This window comes from Anser brachyrhynchus (genome assembly GCF_964034855.1).
Source record: "Anser brachyrhynchus genome assembly, chromosome: Z".
Classification (NCBI taxonomy): domain Eukaryota; kingdom Metazoa; phylum Chordata; class Aves; order Anseriformes; family Anatidae; genus Anser; species Anser brachyrhynchus.
In genome coordinates this window covers 52,360,659-52,381,454 of record NC_137697.1, presented here as the reverse complement: position 1 = coordinate 52,381,454, position 20,796 = coordinate 52,360,659, and the positions used below count along the sequence as shown (strand labels likewise).

General features: G+C 43.9%; 2 long non-coding RNA genes across 3 annotated transcripts in view; one reads left to right on the top strand and one right to left on the bottom strand.

The window, feature by feature from the left end:
- Positions 1-3,038: 3,038 nt before the first annotated feature.
- On the bottom strand, positions 3,039-5,507 carry LOC308185496. Its single transcript, XR_013943418.1, has 3 exons — positions 5,486-5,507; positions 4,909-5,049; positions 3,039-3,686 (listed from the first exon to the last, which is right to left on the bottom strand). It is a non-coding gene; the product is annotated as an uncharacterized lncRNA (long non-coding RNA).
- Positions 5,508-17,765: 12,258 nt separating this feature from the next.
- The window catches only part of LOC308185790, a 28,949-nt gene continuing 25,918 nt past the window's right edge, over positions 17,766-20,796 (top strand). The window contains exon 1 of one of the 2 annotated variants that reach the window (XR_013943757.1): positions 17,766-18,524. This is a non-coding gene — a long non-coding RNA (uncharacterized lncRNA). The remainder of the gene's footprint in view (positions 18,525-20,796) is intronic. The other variant, XR_013943758.1, reaches the window with a different exon arrangement.

The window sequence follows — 20,796 nt, the reverse complement described above, 5'->3', positions numbered from 1 at the left end:
CCCAGAGGAGGGTCTGTTTGTCATTTCTGTTTTTATAGCCAGTGAAAATTCTTATAATTTTACACAGCGTGAATGAAAAACACTAAGCGTACTTGCAATTTTCACAACTTCTAAGCAAGTGGAGATGAGGTTGTGGAATAAGCAAATAAACTGTTGATCTGGAAGCAGCCTAAAGATTGTCTTTAACCAGGGCCTTGTATTGTCCTTATGGCTGATCTGCCAGGAATTAAAGAAAGTCTCCCTGGGAACCCAGCCCTGGAGTCACCCAAAACTTGTTTAAACCCATGAGATTTGAAATGAGACAGTTGGACTCAATAAACTGCATGTTTATTTTTTTTTTTTCAGAGCTTAATTTGATTAGCTGTACAGGTTGGCAGCTGCCTACAGACAGATACCTTATCAGTAGTCTAAACAACGTGATTGCTCTAACTGAGAAAAATGAATTGTATTTGACGGACTTATGAAGTGTTTCCAACTAAACTTTCTACCACTACAGAAATGCACCTGCTCCTTTCACAAAACTTACGGGTGGTAATTGGAAATATTCATCAGCATTCTCTATTTCCTTCCTCATCTCAATTCTCTTCTGGCCTGTGAAGCTTTTCAGATCAGAGATGAAGATCAGCTATAATATGGAGTTTTGGATGCTGCAAAGGAAAAGAAGAATCATACTGAAAACTCTTTTCAACCTCACCTGCGATCATCAAAGGAAAGAATACCAAAAGAATACCGCTTTATCATGGTAAGCATAAATTTGAGCATAGGTCTCCTATAACAGTAGCGAGGTTAAACAGGTTCCAGACAAGGTTAAGGAGCACACCCAAAATCATTTCCATAGAACCGTGTTTTCAAACAAATGGTTTAAAGATTTAGATTTTCTTACAAGTGAAGAAGAAAAAAATAAAAAAAAAAAATACCAGGACATACAGTTTTCCTCTAGCTTGCTTTGCCTCGTTCAGAATCTGAGTCGGGTCACAATCAGGGAGCAGCATTGTACAGAAATGCCAAAGCCTCCCCAGACTTGTTATATCTTCATCAACAGGGCTTTGATACTGTTGCCTCCTCAGCAACATCAGCAATTTACTAGGAAAGTTGGTGTCCACCGGGTCACATTAGGAGTAGGAAATCCCTCTTGCCACAACTTCACGCTCACACCGGAAGCCCCCGTGGCGGTGGCGGCTGTTGGCGTTGGCGGCGCCGCTCCCCCGCCGATGCGGTGCGGGCAGAGGGCTGCGGGCCCGTGCTCTTCGGGGGCGGGTCGGCTGCCGCGGCTCTGCCATGGGGCATCCGCTGCGGGGCTGCTGAGGCGGCGGGGGGGCTCCATGGCGTAGCGGGAGGGCGACGTGCGCTGGGACGGGCTGTGTGGCCACGAATGAGGCAGCTGTTCCAAAGCGCCACTGTGACATGATTCAGTTCTGTTTCGGAAGTCGTTACCGTAGGCCCCTTGCAATGACAACCAAACACTCTCTGTTGCTGATGTGTATGTCTCAGAAACAATTAGAGAAGTACCGCTATCCCCCAATTCACTTTAATTAGATTAGTTCAAAAATTATTCTCTACTACCATACGTCTGTGGAAGGCGTGTGATAAATCTTTTCCTTAAGAAAGGATTCCAGACAAAAAGAGCTTGATTCTGATGCATTCCTCTTACTTTTAGAGCTGTTGACCTTTTATTTCCCTGTAAGAAAAAAGAAGGTGAAATCAACAATTCTCTTCCTCCAAGTTGGGAATATGAAATAACCACAGTTACCCAGGAAGCCTTAAAAGGAAACTACATACTTCCTTGTTAAACACCTTGTTTCTCTGAAAAATTTTCCAGTATTTTGTCCCTCCCACGGGATGCCATCCTTCCCGAACTGATCCTGAGGGCGCTGCCCACAGGCAGCAGCTCTTCAAGAACTGCTCCCACATGGCTCAGTACCACGGGGTCCATCCGTCCCCCAGGAGCAAACTGCTCCAGCACGGGTCCCCCCAGGGTGGGCGGCAGCTCCCGCCAGACCCCCTGCTCCTGCGTGGGCTCCTGTCCACGGGCTGCAGCTCCAGCCCGGGGCCTGCTCCTGCGGGGGTCCTCCACAGGCTGCAGCCTCCTCCAGGCCACATCCACCTGCTCCACCGGGGGCTCGTCCACGGGTTGCAGTGTGGAGATCTGCTCCATGTGGGACCCATGGGCTGCAGGGGGACAGCCTGGTTCACCATGGTCCTCACCACAAGCTGCAGGGGACTTCTGCTCCGGCGCCCGGAGCACCTCTTCCCCCCTTCTTCTTCACTGACCCTGGCGCCTGCAAGGCTGTTTCTCACTCCTCTCTCTCTCCCAGCTGTTGTGAAGCAGTCTTTTTTGTTATTTTTTTTCCCCTTTCTTAAATGTGCTCTCACAGAGGTGCAAACAACATAGCTTATTGGCTCAGCTCTGGTCAGCAGCTGGCCCTTATCTAACGTGGGGCAGCTTCTAGATTCTTCTTACAGAAGCCACCCCTATGGCCCCCTGCTACCAAAACCTTGCCACGTAAACCCACCAGAGCAACCCTTTCGGTGAAGAAATTTTTCCTAATAACCATCCTAAACCTCCCCTGGCGCAACTTAAGGCTTTTTGCTCTTATCACTTGGGGCTTGGGAGAAGGCAATGATCCCCACCTCTCTGGAGCCTCCTTTAAGGTTACCGTAGAGCACAATAAAGTCTCTGCTGAACCTCCTTTTCTCCAGGCTAACCAACCCCAGCTCCCTCAGCCGCTCCTCACAAGACTTGTTCTCTAAACCCCTAACAAGCTTCAGAGCCCTTCTCTGGACACGCTCCAGCACCTCGATGTCTTCGATGAACACAGTACTCAAGGTGCGGCCCTCACTAGAGCCGAGCACAGAGGGACAATCACTTCCCTAGTCCTGCTGGCCACTCTATTTCTGATCTCATTTTTGAGGGTGGAAAAACCGTCATTCGAATAGAATAACAGAAAATCAACACTGCATTACACCTGAATTACATTTTAGCAAGTTTAGAAATAAAAAAGTCTTAACAGCATACGTATATCATCTTCTTTATTTTTTTACATACGGGTAATATACAACTGATTCTTGCACGTGTGATAAAACTGTTTCCTCAGCTGAGTGTCTCTGAGCTCCACCTTCCCTTGTGGCTGTAAAGACCATTACTGAGGTATAGATTTCAGTCTCCCTAAGCTCGCTGTCCATGATAAAACAGAAGAAATCCCTGTGTACTTGACAGAAGCATGAATGATGTATTTTGTTAGAATTTGGAGATTTTTGAGGAAACGGGAGCCTCCAAAATACGGACTGGTTCAGAAGAAATGAACCTGATCTTGCGAGAGCAGTCTGTTGTGCTGGATCATGAAGAATGCTATCAGAGTGATCCTGGCTTCACACCAATGTTTTAGTTATTGCTGAGAAGGCCTTGCACAGTGTTAAGGCCTTTTCCTTTTCCTTTTTTTTTCCTTTTTTTTCTTCACATTGCCCTGCTTTTGATGCAGCCCAGGATACAGCTGGATTCCTGGGTTGCAAGTGCATATTGCTGGCTCCTGTTGAGCTTCTCATCAACCAGTACCCCCAAGTCCTTCTCCACAGAGCTGCTTTCAAGGTATTTCTCACCTAGTCTATACTGGTGTTTCAGAGAGCCCCTCTGCTCATGCATTAGATTGGGAGGCTGGGCATCTGGTTTGGATTGCTGGGACCCGTAGCTTTAAGAAGAATTAAAATTGAGTGTTGGACATCTAGAACAGTAAAAAGGCATTTTCTCCTGCTTCTGTGCTAGGCAATGGGCATAGCTGAAACACATCTGAAACAAAACTATTACCAGCTCGTACTGTTCCAGACAGACCCTGGATGATATATGGGTCAACCCCTGTGCTGCCAATTGTACAGACCTCCTAGTATTATTTTTTCAAAGGCAGTTAAACTTAATAAGCAATGACTTTTACTGGAACACTAAAGAAAGTCTATTCATCAAAGGCTGCATCTATATTAGATGTGGAGATGGAGCAATAATGTAGTTTTGCAACAAACGAATATTACAGCAAGGAGTATTTGTTATTGGTGCTCTGTGAGTGAATGAATGAAGTGGCCCTGTGGCTGCCACACCTTCTGTGATGATGGTAGCAAGGGAGACCCATGTTCCTGCTGGAGCTCTTTCTAGACTGTGAATTTATCCAAACTGTGTTGTGTTCCCTTGGAGGTATAGCAACAAGCAATGTAGTCCAGTTGGAGAAGATCAGTAGATCAAAGCAGCTAAGGCTAAAGGCCTTACATATTCGTCATGTGGTTCCAGCATCTAGGAGCTTTGGACTAGATTCATTTGGAGCCATTGGACAAAAATGCCTGCAAACTTTGATTCAACTCTAGCCGAAGAACAGGTGATTAGTTTGGGTTTTTATATCCCCTTTCGGGGTTGCAATACATTGATCTTGCACCTGAAACAGATCTTTAATTTCTGTTTCTTTAGAGAGAACATTCATTCAAGTACCACTAATCCTCTGTGAAACTGCAACTGGATGGAGTAAATGTGATTACTGGAGTTTTATTGCAAAACTACATTCTTGCTCCATCCCAGCATCTAATAGAGATGCAGCCTTTAGTGTTCTAAGAAGAGCTGCAGCTAAATAAACTGGGTTTCTCCTAGAGCAGTCAAGCTGGATTCTGCCATTTGTCAGCAGAACTTTACATAAACTTTTACTGAGTACAGTCTATATGGATAGAATATAACTTCCTCCATCCAGCCAAACGAATGAGTATTTTATTTTAAAAGACTAAGCATCTTTCTTTCTCTTTTTTTTTTTTTTTTTTTTTTTTGGAGTGGGGTCTGTTTTCTAGACTTTACAAAATAGATCACGGCAACATTCTATTGAAAAATATGAAAACAGTTATCTTAAGCAACAAAAATGTATACCAGCTAAGTGTACTAACCAGTGAAAAGCTTTTTACCAGTTGAACTTGAACCAAAAGAGACAGGAGAATTCTGCAGAAAACAAAGACAAGGAATCAGGGTGTCTTGGTCAATCTGATGTGACGGAAAGCCAGCAAGATTTAGAGTGAGCGTTTTTTCATCTGCTGTAATAAAAATAATAAAAAAATCTGTTTAATATGCAACAAATTCAATTTAGATGATCAAGCTGGGGATTGGTCTGCATGAAAATGATACACAATCGGTGGTAGATATTTTAAAGAAAAAGTTAAATAAGTCTGGGTTGCTGTGATATCATTGACGCTGCCTGAAGAAAGTTATTGACCAGGAGGTTTCTTAAGTTTTTCACAGGTGTCTTAATTCAAGGATTGCATTGCTTTGCCAGAGAAATGAACTTTAGGAAGAAAAGAAAAACCGAGGGCAGTGAGAGCAGGAAGGCTTATACCATGTGGAAAAACCGAATATCCCGGGATAAATGCTTCGTTTTACAGATGAAATGAGGTTTCCATGCAGGGAAATTGTTTGCCTGAATTTTCTGTAAGAGTTTCCCAGTGACTAAGGAAATTAATGGGAAAGGACTCGCTTGAGAATGCACTTTGTTCTTACAGGTCCCATTTCAATACATACTATGATACGTCCAGAGGTAAATCTGCTTCATCGTCATTTGGTTTACTTTCCTGTGAGTCTGATCAATGGAGACACAGGACAGCCATACACAGTAGTCCTCTCAGGTAAGAAAGCGTTCTCCTTCCAACAGGGAGGTTAGAGTGAGCTCTGCAGGGAGATGGGGAACAAAGTAAAGGATGGTGATTCGTAGGTCTTAGCTAGCCCAATTGTGTCTTAGAAACTGAAGTAGAAGATTCTGAGATCGATAAGCAATTAATTGAAGATGTAAATGGAAAGTGTTACCTACAGGTTTAACAGAAATAAGTGGGACGTTTGGGAAGAAGATTGGGAGAAGGCGGTAAAAACGTGCAATAAAAGGTTTGGGTGGAAACTGAAACAAGGGACAGTAACTAATAAGGAATAGAAATGATAAAAAAGGCGGGATAGGAAATCAAGGAAATGGGCAATACCCAGAACAAAGCCGTTTTAAAGAAAAGCCCCCTTGGGTGCATACTGGCACATTGGAAGGATATTGTCGGATGTGGGGGCGCAAAAAGCAAGAGGACTCTCATCAAATATTGCAGTCAAGGGTGGCCACTATACAAGCTTGAGGATGGAGCTAAATGGCCACTTTATGGATGAATCGACTATAATGCTATCTTGCAATTAGTGCTGTTTTTGAGGAGAGAAGGAGAATGGGATGAAATGTTGTATACTGCTATGTTGTTTCACCATCCTGGAGGGAAGAAGGTATGGAATTAAGTTGGCCCCTGACTGAGCCTTTGGTGAAAGTACAGGCTGGAGAAAGATTAAAAAAAAAAAGTGTTGGAAGGGTTATTGAAGGTGCTAAAGGTGTGGCATGTAGTATTTGACAGAGCTGTATTCGAACACAAACAGAGGCAATTGGCTAGCCTCTTTCTAGGACAGTCGTCCCCTGATATCAGAAAGAAATTGTCTTAGGTTGCAGGATAAACTTGCAACGGTCAGAGCAGGAATGCTGGGGACCTGGGGCATGTAGCCTAGCAGATCCACTGGTTGAAAGAAAGCTAGGGAATGAAGAGAGAGGCATGGATTTTTAGGTTGGATATGGGAGCTTCTTTCTTTGTGTTAATCCAAAAGTTGATTCTGGAAAAGCGCTAGGTCTGTCAATGCAGTAGGAGCAACTGGCCAAAAGGAAAAGGCCTTTTTTTTTTTTTGCAGTGCTTAAGATTGGACTTGGGGAAAAATGATGGGAATCCATCCGTTTTTCTACTTACCCAATTTGCTTAGGCCCTTCTTAGGAAGGGACGTGCTGGAAAAATTGGATGCAAAAGTTTCTTTGGAACAAGGGAAAATGGAAATCAAAGTAACATCTTAAGCTCTGAAGTCTATCTATCCGTGGCGAGTCCAGAGAAAGCTCCAGATAGGACTCCCTGGATGGGTGTAATTATGAAGCAAGTGTATCTGGGAGTTTGGGCTACAGGACTAGCTGGGGGAGCAAAGAATGTAGTACCTGTAAAAAAGTTGATTTAAAGGAAAATGCTCCGAAGGTATGCTAAAAGCAATACACACTAAAGGTGAAAGACAGAAGGGGAATGGAAGGAATAATCAATAACTTGCTTAAGTATGGACTATTAGTAGAATGTGAGTCAGAATATAATACTCCATATAGGCCCGGTTAGAAAGGCAGATGGAACCTACCGTATAGTTCAGAATTTAAGGACCATCAATAGGATCACAAAAGATTTATACCCTGTAGTAGCCAACCCCTACAGCCTTTTGGCAAAATTAGAAAAGAGTCAAGTTTGGTCCACGGTACTAGATTTAAAGGATGCCTTTTTGTGCCTGCCAGTGGCACCTGAAAACCAGAAACTCTTTGCCTTTGGATGAGAAAATCCTAATAGAGGACGAAAAACTCAGCTTACTTGCACTGTGTTAGCACAGGGGTTCAAGAATAGCCCCACCATATTGAGAAACCAACTAGCCTGGAATCTTGAAGCTTGGAAAAGCCCTTCAGGGAAAGGGGACACTTGCAATACGTAATTGACCTGTTGATAGCTCCTCAAGAAGAAAAGGAATGTGTAGAATGGGCTATTAGTTTCCTAAATTTTTTTGGCATTAATTCTGTGAACGCAGCCTCTTTCCTTAGGAACAGAGTTTACTGCATCAAGACCATGGACACGATATACTGCAGCCGACCACCCCTAGAAGATGCAGAGGATTGGTACGTAGATGGCAGCACCTCGTCCGCCAGGGATATGCGGTACCTCCCAGGATATGCGGTAACAACCATCAGCCCAAAAGGCTGAAATCATCGCCTTGGTAAGAGATCTTGAGCTGGCAAAAGGGAAAAGAATTAACATTTGGACAGATTAGAAATATGCCTTTGGTGTGGTGCATGCACATGGGGCAATTTGGAAGGAGAGAGGGCTCTTATCATCCTCAGTTAAACATGCAGAAGAGCTACAGTTGCCGTTTTGCACTGTAAAGGACATCAAACAGGGGATGCTGATATTGAAAGAGGAAATAGATTGGTGCGGAAGCCAAAGGGGAAGCAGAACGGGCATCTGAGAGTCAAATTTCAGTACTAGTAGCAGGAACAGAAAAGCAGGCATTAACAAAAGTCTTAGAAAATGAAGCAGAATATTCTAAGATTGATAAGCAATTAATTGAAGATGTAAACGGAAAGTGTTACCTACAGGTTTAACACGAATAACTGATGGGAGAATTGTGATACCGTATGATATTGGATGGTAATTGGAGAACATAAGAAAGCATGCTGGGGAGCTGAAATATTATAACAGTTTTTAAGTATGAAAATGGATAGGACCTAGTTTGTATTCCATTGTTTGACAGGCATAAAAGTAAACCACAGACAGGAATCAAATCCCAGACAGGAACAATAGGGAAGGGAAATGTTCCTGAGAAACAGTGGCAAATCAATTTTTTCGAACTCTCAGGAAAAGCGGGGTTTAGATGCCTCTTGGTACTACCAGACACTTTTTCCAGATGGCCAGGAGCATTCCCATGCAGAACTAACAAAGCCAGAGAAGTGTCCAAAGTATTGTTGAATGCAATTATACCGAGCTTTGGCGTACCCTCAGTAATGTCATCTGACAGGGGACCACACTTGACTGCAAAACTGACCCAACAAGTCAGCAAAGTGCTGGGGATCGATTGGCAACAACACACTCTGTACAGGCCACAGGCAAGTGGCCAAGTGAAAAAACCACGAACCATTTGATAAAAAAACAGATTGGTAAAATCTGTCAAGAAAGCAATATGTATTGGTAAAACTAAGCCCCTTTTGAGATATTGGATGGCAGGCCTTACCAAATGCTGTACAAAGAAGCTCTAACACAAGTAGGAAACCAATATTTGTAACAACATATTATAGTTCTGGGCAAGCAACTAGAACAAATCAATAAGAACGTTTTAGGCACTAGACCTTTGATTTGCCTCCCAAGGAGAAGTATGCACTTGAATAAATATTAGTTGCTGTATGTATGTAAATGAGGCAGGACGAATTGAGAATGATCTCTCTCTGTATATATATATATACGAATTTGAGAAGACCTATATACGTATATTGAAGACTACCTACATAAGGTAGCTCAAGATGACACCTCACGGGGTTTTCGAGAATTATGCAACAAAACAACCTCTTGGTTAACGACTACCCAAGGACTCCAGTACCCATACGAGTAGAGACGGGAACCTACCTGACTGATTCTTCAGAGACCTGATGACTATGCAAGAGACTTACGGGGAAATGAAAAGAAGATGGATTTGTGCCACTAACAGAAGCACACTGCCAGCAACTGTTGGTGCGCAAGTTAGGTGGAGCTATCCCCCTTGCGGCCAGCGTGTGTGCGCACGCCGAATAAACATACCTGCTTTATAACCATTCTGAGGTTACAGGTAGAGTCTGACTGCCACAAGTCAGTAGCTGACCAATACTGTAGAGCTCAGAACAGACTTCAAGCGACTGATCAGGGAATTTGATTAGCTAATATGACTGATTAGCTCTAACTACCAGGACTAAAAGTTTGGTATTTCTGGAGAATATCATGTAGATGAAGGAGTGTTCAAATGATGATGTACTGGTTTTGAAGCCTACAAGTATATTCTACCACACTTTCTAAAAATAAATTTCATGTTAGGCCAATTGTAATGAAATTTTTCTATTATTTCTACAAAGCTGTCGCAGTCTGGAAACTTGAGACAGTTCAGTGTTGGGTAGTCATCTGTCTCAAAATGCTGAGAAGATGGGGCTGCATTCATTTGCAAACTGGCTGTCATAAAGGCCTTAAACTTTGCATTATGTTGAGGCAGTGGTGATCTCAGCCTTCTTGTATTTGTCTGAGTAATGTAGCTCCCAAAAGAGATCCCAAGGTCCAGAAAAGACATGGAAATAATTGGTGGCTTGTAAGGAAAAATCATATTCCATCACACAGCAACACCAGAGCTGTCTGTAGAGTTTAGAAGTCAGCTGAAGTTATTTATGTTTCATCTGAAGGGAGTAAGACAAGAGCAGTTAATATAAAAGAATGCATGTCTGACAATCATACAAGCGGATGGGAGCCTGTTTTATCTGGGTCTGTGGATTTTCTATCTGTATGCTGTTGAGGAGATTGTCAGAATTCTGATTAGAGAATAAGGAACCTACAGAAAGTGCAGTACGCAAATGCTGGAGAGCACGGGTCAAAGTTTTACGCTTCCTGGGACTGCCTAGCATATTAAGAGGTCTAGGGAAAAAATGGCTGTGTTTCAACATTAATAGCACATTGACAAGTGTGATTTAAACCTATCCACATCTAAATCAGTCAGCCCTACTGAAATCTTCAAATACTTAAGAGGTAACCCGTAGCCAATGGTGTCAAAAAGTGCTGTGAGATTTGAGAAAGTAACCTGCATTTCTCTCCCATAACAGTTTTGTCCTTGTGTGAGAAGCAAGTGAGGGATTTTGCTGCCCTTGTGTCTTTTGTTTAACCTCTGTCAGCACCACGTGTAGTAAACTGCTACTGTCTTAACTAAATGTTACATCTTTGAGAAACAAATTAGATGGCAAATAATGTGTTAAGAGCTGACTGCCTTCTTCCCCCCAGACAGTTGAGATGCATCTCTCTTTCCCTCTCTCAAGCATTTGCTGCTTTGCACTTCCTTTTCTTTCATTGGAGAGTCAGATAAATCGGTTGCTTTGCACTAGTATATGTTCCTTGGAAAGCCGCTTAAACTCTCTTCAAACACTGCACTACCTATAAATTGATTGCTTCCTCTAAGTGGCACTTCTGCTCTAGCTGGATCCTCTAAATCCCATTTTACTGCTTCTGCTTACTAAGCAGGTGAGAGAAACTTTCATAACTGGAGAGCAGAGAAGGAGTTGTAGTTCTGTTTAAAGGAAATGTTTGGAAGTTTTGAAGCTGTTTCCCCTGCTCAGCTGCCATCCCTATGTTAATCAATTACCTGATCTTTTGCATTACAGCAGAAGTCTTGATTCAGTTATTAAGGAAAGTTATTTCTGAAAATACTCAGCCCCCTCTGTGCATGCCAAACCTTTAATGGCACTGTGCAATACGCACATTGCAGTGATAAATCAGGTTGTGGAATGAATGGCAACATAAATATTTGGCTCCAGATCCAAAATGTCATTTATTTGACCATTTTATTTATGGTAGCACTCCCCTCCCATTCCCTCCCTCCCCTCCACTCCCTTGCCCTATGATCCCCTCCCCTACGCTCCCCTCCCCTACACTCTCCTCCCCTACACATGTCCCTTCAGTACCCTACCCACCCCTCCCTTCCCTTCCCTTCCCTTCCCTTCCCTTCCCTTCCCTTCCCTTCCCTTCCCTTCCCTTCCCTTCCCTTCCCTTCCCTTCCCTTCCCTTCCCTTCCCTTCCCTTCCCTTCCCTTCCCTTCCCTTCCCTTCCCTTCCCTTCCCTTCCCTTCCCTTCCCTTCCCTTCCCTTCCCTTCCCTTCCCTTCCCTTCCCTTCCCTTCCCTTCCCTTCCCTTCCCTTCCCTTCCCTTCCCTTCCCTTCCCTTCCCTTCCCTTCCCTTCCCTTCCCTTCCCTTCCCTTCCCTTCCCTTCCCTTCCCTTCCCTTCCCTTCCCTTCCCTTCCCTTCCCTTCCCTTCCCTTCCCTTCCCTTCCCTTCCCTTCCCTTCCCTTCCCTTCCCTTCCCTTCCCTTCCCTTCCCTTCCCTTCCCTTCCCTTCCCTTCCCTTCCCTTCCCTTCCCTTCCCTTCCCTTCCCTTCCCTTCCCTTCCCTTCCCTTCCCTTCCCTTCCCTTCCCTTCCCTTCCCTTCCCTTCCCTTCCCTTCCCTTCCCTTCCCTTCCCTTCCCTTCCCTTCCCTTCCCTTCCCTTCCCTTCCCTTCCCTTCCCTTCCCTTCCCTTCCCTTCCCTTCCCTTCCCTTCCCTTCCCTTCCCTTCCCTTCCCTTCCCTTCCCTTCCCTTCCCTTCCCTTCCCTTCCCTTCCCTTCCCTTCCCTTCCCTTCCCTTCCCTTCCCTTCCCTTCCCTTCCCTTCCCTTCCCTTCCCTTCCCTTCCCTTCCCTTCCCTTCCCTTCCCTTCCCTTCCCTTCCCTTCCCTTCCCTTCCCTTCCCTTCCCTTCCCTTCCCTTCCCTCCCGTCTTCTCCTCCTCTCTGCTCTCTTCTCTCCTGTCTTCTCCTTTCTTTCATAAATTTGAATGCAGAACAGGGAGAAGCGTAACTTCAAATTGCTTCAGTTGTTCTCGTAGCTTGTATCACTAGCTGATTCATGGGAATCCATCAGCAGTAATCATAAGCGTTCCGGCTGCTGTCTTACTAGTCAAAGAACAGTCTCAAACTGGGAATCGCCGACTTCTTTCTGTAGCTCGGACAGTTGGTTTTCAATTCCACCCTGCCTTGGCCATGTCCTCTTGCTATGTCCCCACCTACAGTGCAGTTCTGCTTAGAAGTAGAAGCACGGTTTTGAAGTAGTTCCACTACTTCCATTTTCAATGAAACTTGGCTTGGCTATCCAAGTGGTTTCTGTAAAGAGAACACAATCAAGAGATTTTGGTTAGAAACAACTAACTGAGCAGTTCCTTTCCACATGGGCAATGAATATTTACCCTTTCCTAATGGAGACTACAGTGTAAGAGATAATGACAGATCATTCAGAGAGCTTTGAAATAGCCCTTGGGGATGCTTAGTCCAGAGGAACAGAGTAAATCTGCCTAAAGTACACCATGGGATCACTCTGAATTACTTCCTAACAGAAGCATGTCCTTACTATGTCTGATATGGTGGCTTCAGCTGGTTTTGGGCTTCTTTTTCACCTAATACCTAAATTAAGCTAAGAGTTCTAAATGAAGATGGAAAGATTGAGAAATATAGAAATCACTGATGAAAAGTGCTTTGAGAACTTTGGCCATTAGCCCTGGAAAGCATCAAAGTACTGTCCTACGAAGCAAATACCTTATTCTCTTGATATCTAAGGAGGTAAATAAATCCAAGGTTGGAACATTAAGGATAGGTTAGAAAAGTAAACACTAAAAACAAGTTAAGGAGAAGACCAAGTAAGCAATTGCAATGCCTATGGGGTAACTGCAGGGTTAGGCAAAGAACTATTGTGCAATGAAATCTTGTTATAAAAGAAATATGTGAATTTTTACTGTTTTTACTTTGTTGAGCTATATTTGGAAGGGAGTGAATCTATCAGGATTAGATATCTAATTTAGAAATAAAAGTTGGTTTCTCTTTCCTTTTGAGTTCAGTTTGCTCTGGCCGAACTGCATTTAATGTACTTAGGGCTCTGGGGAGGCCTCATTGCAGTCTTCCAGCACCTAAAGAGGGCCTACAGAAAAGCTGGGGAGGGACTCTTTGTCAGGAAGGAAAGGGGAAATGGCTTTAAACTAAACAAGGGTAGGCTTAGATTAGATATAAGGAAGAAATTCTTTACTCTGAAGGTGATGAGGCAGTGGAACGGGTTTCCCAGAGAAGCCATGGATGCCCCATCCCTGGAGGTGTTCAAGGCCAGGCTGGATGGGACTTTGGGCAACCTGGCCTGGTGGGAAGTGTCCCTGCCCATGGCAGGGGGGTTGGAACTGGTCTTTAAGGTCCCTTCCAACCCAAACCATGCTCTGATTCTGTGATTCTATGATGTTACATCATCCTGCAAAGATGCAATAATAAAAATAGAAGGTATATAAAGCATTTTTATTTGTTTTGTGGAATTCCATTTGCCTCACCAAACACATCAACCACGTATCCTTCCAAAAGATGCTAAATTCAACGAAGTTCATCTTCAATTGCTTTTACTTGACTGTGTCATGGGATTGTGTATTTGTGCTGGGTCTGGCTGGGGGGGTGAGTCACCTTTCCCTGCAGCAACCCATACAGTGCTGTGCTCTGCACTCGTAGCTAGAACAGCAGTGGTATCACACCAGTGTTGTGTCTGCTGCTGAGCAGCGCTGGTGCCACATCAGGACTCCCTCCAACACCCCCAAGAGCCAGCAGGCTGGGGGTGGGCAAGAGATGGGGAGGGGACATGGCCATAGCAGCTGACCTAAACTGACCAAAGGGAAATTCCATGCCATGTGGTGTCACACCTAGCAATAAAAGGTAGGGAAGTAGCGGGGGGGTGGGGGTGGAGAGGGTGGTGAGCTCTTGTTAGGAAGACATTCATCCTCCCAAACAACCATTACACTCATGGAGGCCCTGCTTCCTGGGATATGGCCAAACATCGCTCCTTGATGGGAAGTAGAGAGTAATTTCTTTTCTGCTCTCTGTGCTTCCATGCAGCCTTTTTTTTTCCCCCTCTTCCTGTCCAAAGGAACATTTAATTAAAGGAATTAAATTATCCTTATCTCAACCTATGAGGTTTTTCTTTTTCTTTCCAGCATACTTTCTCCTCCCCCTCTTCTTAGGATGGTTAGTGAGAGAGCAGTTGTGGTGGAGTTCAGCTGCCCAGCTGGGTAAAACCACCACAATAGTCAATAGAGGTTTGTTGTTTGTTTGTTTACTTGCTCAGAAACATCTTACTGGTTTATGTGCTAGGAAGAAATCTATTCTTCACAAAGTAGGTGGTTGCACAGCCAAGGGACTCCCTTAGTATTCTCCAGGTGGGTATTCCTTAAGTACTGCTTCATTCCATCACACTGGATGTAGAATCTCTCTGGAAATACCAGACTGATGTTCACTCTGATTACATGCTTGCTAAACTTGCAGTTTACATAAAACACTGTTTCTGAATAATCATGGATTTAGCACCACAACCTTCCCTCTAAGATCTGCTGCAGGAGTGTAACTTCTACAAGATTATCCTTTGTCCATAGACAGATGATTGTTTTAACCTAAAAACCACAATTTAATATACTTCTGTGTACTATCATGAAGTAGAGGAATTAGTAATTTCATTTTATTAAACTTTGTTCTTCCTGCTTTGTGTAAGGAAGTCGATGGAGTTTGAAGTGGGGATTAGGGAGTAAGTGAGGAATTAGTCATACGTCTGTATTGATTTAACTAGACTGTTTAAACAGAAGGCTTGTACAGAGTTAGTAAGACTGGAATGGAAACTCAAGACACTTTCTTAGTCAAACTAAGGAAATGGTGAGGGTTTGACTTGGCAATTAGTCACATCTTCCACTACTTATAAGAATTTTTGTTTGTCAACTATCTTGCTTTGGTTTGAAGAATTTAGTTTTGTTTTAGTATCTTTAGTGGTGACTGAATTATGTTTTCTCACAGGTTTTTCCTCTAAGAATGTTTTTCTTTTTTGATGAGTTTGGAAATGTGCGTGATAAAGGTGAAGAAATGTCCAACTTACACTAGTAGCTGGAGGAACCGTAAGTGCAACCACCCTCATCTGCCCCTGTGAGAAACACTCCGTAGCCAATAACTTAGGCTCAGGTGAGGATCTCAGTGAAGTAGTAATTTATTCGCGATTGCAATGGCGGGCGCCCCACAAGCAGGAGAGCGCCCCTACTAGTTCCAAAACACGGTTTATATACTTTTTGATGACAGAAACCTCCCCTGTTTCCCCACTGGAGTGGGTAGTCCGGGTTCACAATCTATCTGATGCTTCATAGACAATACATGGCCTTCAGTTGCCGGTCTGTTTTTGAGATGGTAATGTCTCCCCTTATCTGGCTTGACTTAACATAGTGATTTTCACCTGATTGCTCTAAGGAGTCTGGTTGTCTGCATTTTACGAGGTCACCTGCTGAGCTTTCTTATCACTGTAAGCATATCTCAATACCACATTCCTTCCTTCTAAACAATGTAACACTGCAAAAACAACATTTCTATTCCCACAAGCCGACCACCCCTAGAAGATGCAGAGGATTGGTATATAGATGGCAGCACCTTCGTCCGCCAAGGACTTCACCTCCCAGGATATGCGGATGGTTATCAGCCCAAAAGGCTGAAATCATCGCCTTGGTGGCAAAAGGCAAAAGAATTAACATTTGGACAGATTAGAAATATGCCTTTGGTGTGGTACATGCACATGGGGCAATTTGGAAGGAGAGAGGACTCATCATTGTGGAAATAAAAATGTTGTTTTTGCAGAGTTACATTGTTTAAAGGTAAGGAATGGGGTATTGAGATATGCTTGCAGTTATAAGAAAACTTAGCAGGTGACCTTGTAAAATGCAGACAACCAGACTCCTTAGAACAATTAGGTGAAAATCATGGTGTTAAGTCAGATAAGTGAAGAAACATTACCACTTCAAACAGTAAAAGAGTCAAAAGAAATTTGAAATTTAACAGGTCAGCAACTGAAGGCCAGGCATTGTCTGTTAAGCATCAAATAGATTGTGAACCTGGATTAGCCACTCAGTGGGGAAACGGGAGGGTCTTGTCACCAAAAAGTATATAAACTGTGTTTTGGAACCAGTAGGGTGCGCTCCTGCTTGTATGGCACCTGCCATTGCAGTTGCGAGTAAATTACTACTTCACTGAGATCCTCGCCTGAGCCTAAGTTATTGGCTACGGAGTGTTTCTCACAATCTGGGGGCTCGTCCGAGATCCAGTCACCTATCGGGGAGCCCCACGACCGTAGCAGCAGGAAGGCATGTCCCGCCGATTTCAGCGGTCCTGTGCATCGACAGTGGCGGTGCTGCAGAGAGCTGACAGAGGGCTCGAGACTGATTAAAGAGGCAGGATCCGTGAAGTAGTGGGTAAGGGAAGAAGGTAGGCACTCCGGGTTTGAGAACTGATCCAGTAACTCTGTGCACAGACCAAGGTAAGAAATATTAAGTATTGCCTTGGGGGTCGGGTGTGACGTGTGATTGAGACATACTTTTGTACGAAGCGAGTGTGGAGTCCTGATCCACGGTTCCGTAGCTCCGCGAGGGGCACGGCCGGAGACGGACGAAGCGTGAGATAAGGGAGAGAAAAGAAGAGTCTCGGGAAATTTGGTGTACGGTAAGCCCTTGCACAGGGAAGTGCTTGGGAATACGCCAGGGAAATTTGGTGTACGGTAGCCCTTGCACGGGGAAGTCCTTGGAAGTACACCAGGGAATCTGGTAAACTCATAGGTGTGCAGTACCTCTTGCACAGTGAAGTGCTTGGCAGCACACCCCCACTTTCCAGAATTGGAACGTTAGTGTGTGGTACCCTGCAGGAGGGAAATTTCTGTAGCAGCACACTGACAAGGGCTAGGAAAAATGGGAAATATGAGTTCCAGGGGACAGGGAAATATCCCTGGGGGGAGTGCCTACCAAAAGTTCTTCGTGAAGAATTATAAGAAATTGGAAAAATAATCTCAGAATTAGAGGAGATGATAAAAGAAAAAAAAAAAAGAAAAGGTTAAATATTGTGTATTAGTCTGGACAAAAGAACCAATTAAGGAAACAGCAGTATTTTGGCTAAAATACGGGCCTGATGAAAATTCAGGCTTTAAATTTATGTGTAAAAAATAAGATTCCTTTTTTTTCGGAGGAGGAGCCAAGTTATGCTCCCTATAATCCTAATATTGCACCGGTGGCAGCAGCAGTCGCTCCAGGAGGGGAGACAGGGACTGCAATTAACACTGTCCCTAGAGAAGAGCGTACTCTAGGCTCTTGCAAGAATTAGAACAAGGTAGAAGAGGTACTGAGAATTTTGCCTTCCCTGATACTAACAGTACTCACACTAACTGTGTCTCCTCTTAAGTGAACTTCCCCCCTTCCTTACCAGCAGAGAGGTTAGGCGTTTTCAGGAGATGAAGTTTTTAATTGAGGACCCCAACAGGCTAGCTGAACTATTAGACCAGTTCCTAGGACCTAACTTGTACTCTTGGGGGAGGAATTATGTATAAAAATATGTTGTTTACAGGTGTAAGAAATGGTCCAGCAATTCGTGCCACTAAGGGGTTTTGAAGGGTTAACATTGAGGCCTGGGTTTAGGCGAGAAAAGAACAAAGGGATTTCTTCGGAGAAAAACTGCTGACTTTGCACGGATGTGCAGTAACTTCTGACAGCCGGCCAAGAGACCACTAGATAAGGAGGAAGAATAAGAGCCTTCCTGTCTCCCTGTCTCCCTGGACCACTAGATAAGGAGGAAAAATAAGAGCCTTCCTGTCTCCCTGTTCGAGCGGCCCCTGAGAAAGTAACAGAGACTGATAAGCAGGCGACATCGGATTCGGGAAACCAATTATAATAACCTCGCCTCTTTTAGAAGTAGTAATAAATATGTATTAGCCTAGGAGTATAAAAAAGTAGATGCCTTACGTAACGGGTGTGCGTCCCGGTGGAGCAGAGACTCCCGGCGCACCCAGCGCTGTTTGCTTGCCTCTATTCGTTTAATAAATTGTAAACTCTGATTGTAATCCTATTTGGGACTCAGTCATTTATAACAATTGGGGGCTCGTCCGGGATGGTCTTGGTTCCTGAATTCTGACTTGATCTAGGAGGGGCGCCCCCACCATTTGGTGGCTCCTGTTCGAGTCAGGTCAGGGCTAATGCCATCCTGAACCTGAATAAGGGCAAGCAAAGATTTAGATTTTTTTATGAGCTCCCTTTGCCGGCTGCAGCACTATATTTTGCCCGTAATTCTGCGCGCGAAGATCCGAACGAAGACGACGGAGTCGTAAGTATTTAAGGCGTATACCGTTCGGTTGGGTGGGTTTCGGTTGCCTGTGTGTGTGAGAGTGTGACTGAGACGGAACGTAGTTCCGAAGCGATTGTGGAGGTCTTCTAACCGCGGTTCCAATCTCCCGCGAGGGACTTGGCCGGTGAAGGACCGAAGCGATTCCTATAGGATTCGTGGGTGGGTGATAGGTCCTAAACCCCCTGCAAGACACTCTCACTAAGGCAACCAAGGGCTGTAGGAATTGCCACAGTAAAATTCCTAGATGGGTCAGACAAAATTGAAGACCCGGGACCAGAGAAAAGGGAGCAAATTACCAGACATACCACCAGAAAGTCCATTAGGGATAATGATTAGAAATTGGAACGATAGGGGCCCCAGAAAAGGAAAAAAGTAAATTAAAAATGGTTCAGTATTGTATGACAGAATGGCCGAAGGAGCCTTTAAGACCACATGTCTTTTGGCCCGTTTTCGGATCCTTTGAAGACTGGGTTTGCCAGGCCTTAAATATACATGTTAATTCAAAGGAACCTTTTAGCCAGGAGGAAAGTGATTATGCAGGATTATGGATCAGGATCTCACGTCCTTTTCCAGCCTCAATATTTACACTAAAAGCAGACGAGAAGTTTGATGAAGAAGAGAACAAAAAAAAATAAAAAAATAAAAAAAAAAAGGAAAAAGAAAAAGATGATGAATGGGAGTCATTGGATAACCTACCACCTCTATATCCTAACAATCCACCCCCGGTGGTGCATCTTGTAATCCTGTTTTGTTCTTAAATGTTTTGACTGTGTCAAGGAGGAAGGTGGGAGCATTATCTAAGTAACAGTTTAGAAGTTTGGGTATATTCGCGGTGGTGTTCGGTCAGTTTCCCAAGTATCGGGGGAGGGGGGCTGACTGATTATCAAAGTGGTAGAACGGAGAGTCACTTCTTTGGTGGTTCGGGCCTGAGCCCTGGGAATTCGGTAAGAAGGGGGAGAGCGAATTTATTTAGGCCTCAATACCTTTTTAAACCCCCATCTTGACGGATACACAGGAGTGATTCCTTGTTTGGTGTAGGCTTACTAACAAAGTGCATGAGAAAAATTAGCATTTGGCTTGAAATTCGGTCTTATTGAAATGTAAATTTTGTGAAAAAGGTGGTATTGTTTGTCTAGAAGACAGAAGGCTGAGTGCTTCAGGTGTTTTTCCGAAGTCCTGCGGATTTATGATTGGAATGGGGCTCATTAATAATCTGAAATAGTGAAGTTTGTATGTGGAAAGAAGAGTTTAATCCCAGAGGACTGGGACATTTGGGAAGAAGATTAGGAAAAGATAGTAAAAACCTGCAATAAAAAGGTTTGCGTGGAAATTGAAACAAGGGACAGTAACTAATATAAATAAATAAAAGGGAATGGGAAATCAAGGAAAAGGGGAAAATCCAAAAAAAAAAAGACGTCCTAAAAAAAAAAAAAAAAAAAAAAGCCTCCTTGGGTGCATATGGGCACATTGGAAGGATATTGTTAGAAATGGGGGCACAGAAAGCAAGAGGACTTCCACTAAGTATTGCAATCAATGGTGGCCACTATATAAACTAAATGGCCACTTTATGGATCAATCGACTATAACAGTGTCTTGCAATTAATGTTTTTGAGGAGAGAAGGAAAATAGGATGAAATGTTGTATAGTGATATGTTGTTTCAGCATGTTGGAGGGAAAAGGTTTGGAATTAAGTTGGCCCCTGACTGAGCCTTTGGTGTTGGCATTAGAAAAGTACAGGCTGGAGAAAGATAAAGGAAGTGTTAAAAGGATTGTTGAAGGTGTTAAAGGTTGTGTGGCATGTAGTATTTAACAGAGCTGTTTGATGCTGAATGAGCAGGGAAAGAGGATGTAGGAATGTTAATAGTTCCGTCTCAACCCGAGGCTGAGATCTCTAAATCGCGGTGTGAGCCCTCTGGGGCAGGGGGACCGTGATGGGTCCGAGAGAGTTGTCGTGGAAACAGAAAAGCAGCTAACTCTTGAAACAACCTGAGTTCCTGTGTGAGCTCAGATTGCCAATGGGACCGCTCAGGGAACTGTCAACGATTGCATTCCCCTGACCGACCCCCTCACTGAGACCCTAATCACCCCGGAAATTATGTAAATACCAAAATCTGGTTAAATTGGCTATTGGGAATTGAGAATCTGTTCCAACAAGGTCCAAAAGAAACCCCTATGGAATTTTTGAATTTTTGGACCAACTTTGAAATGCAATGAGAAAAAAAAATGGACCTGGCTTAAAAACAAACAAACA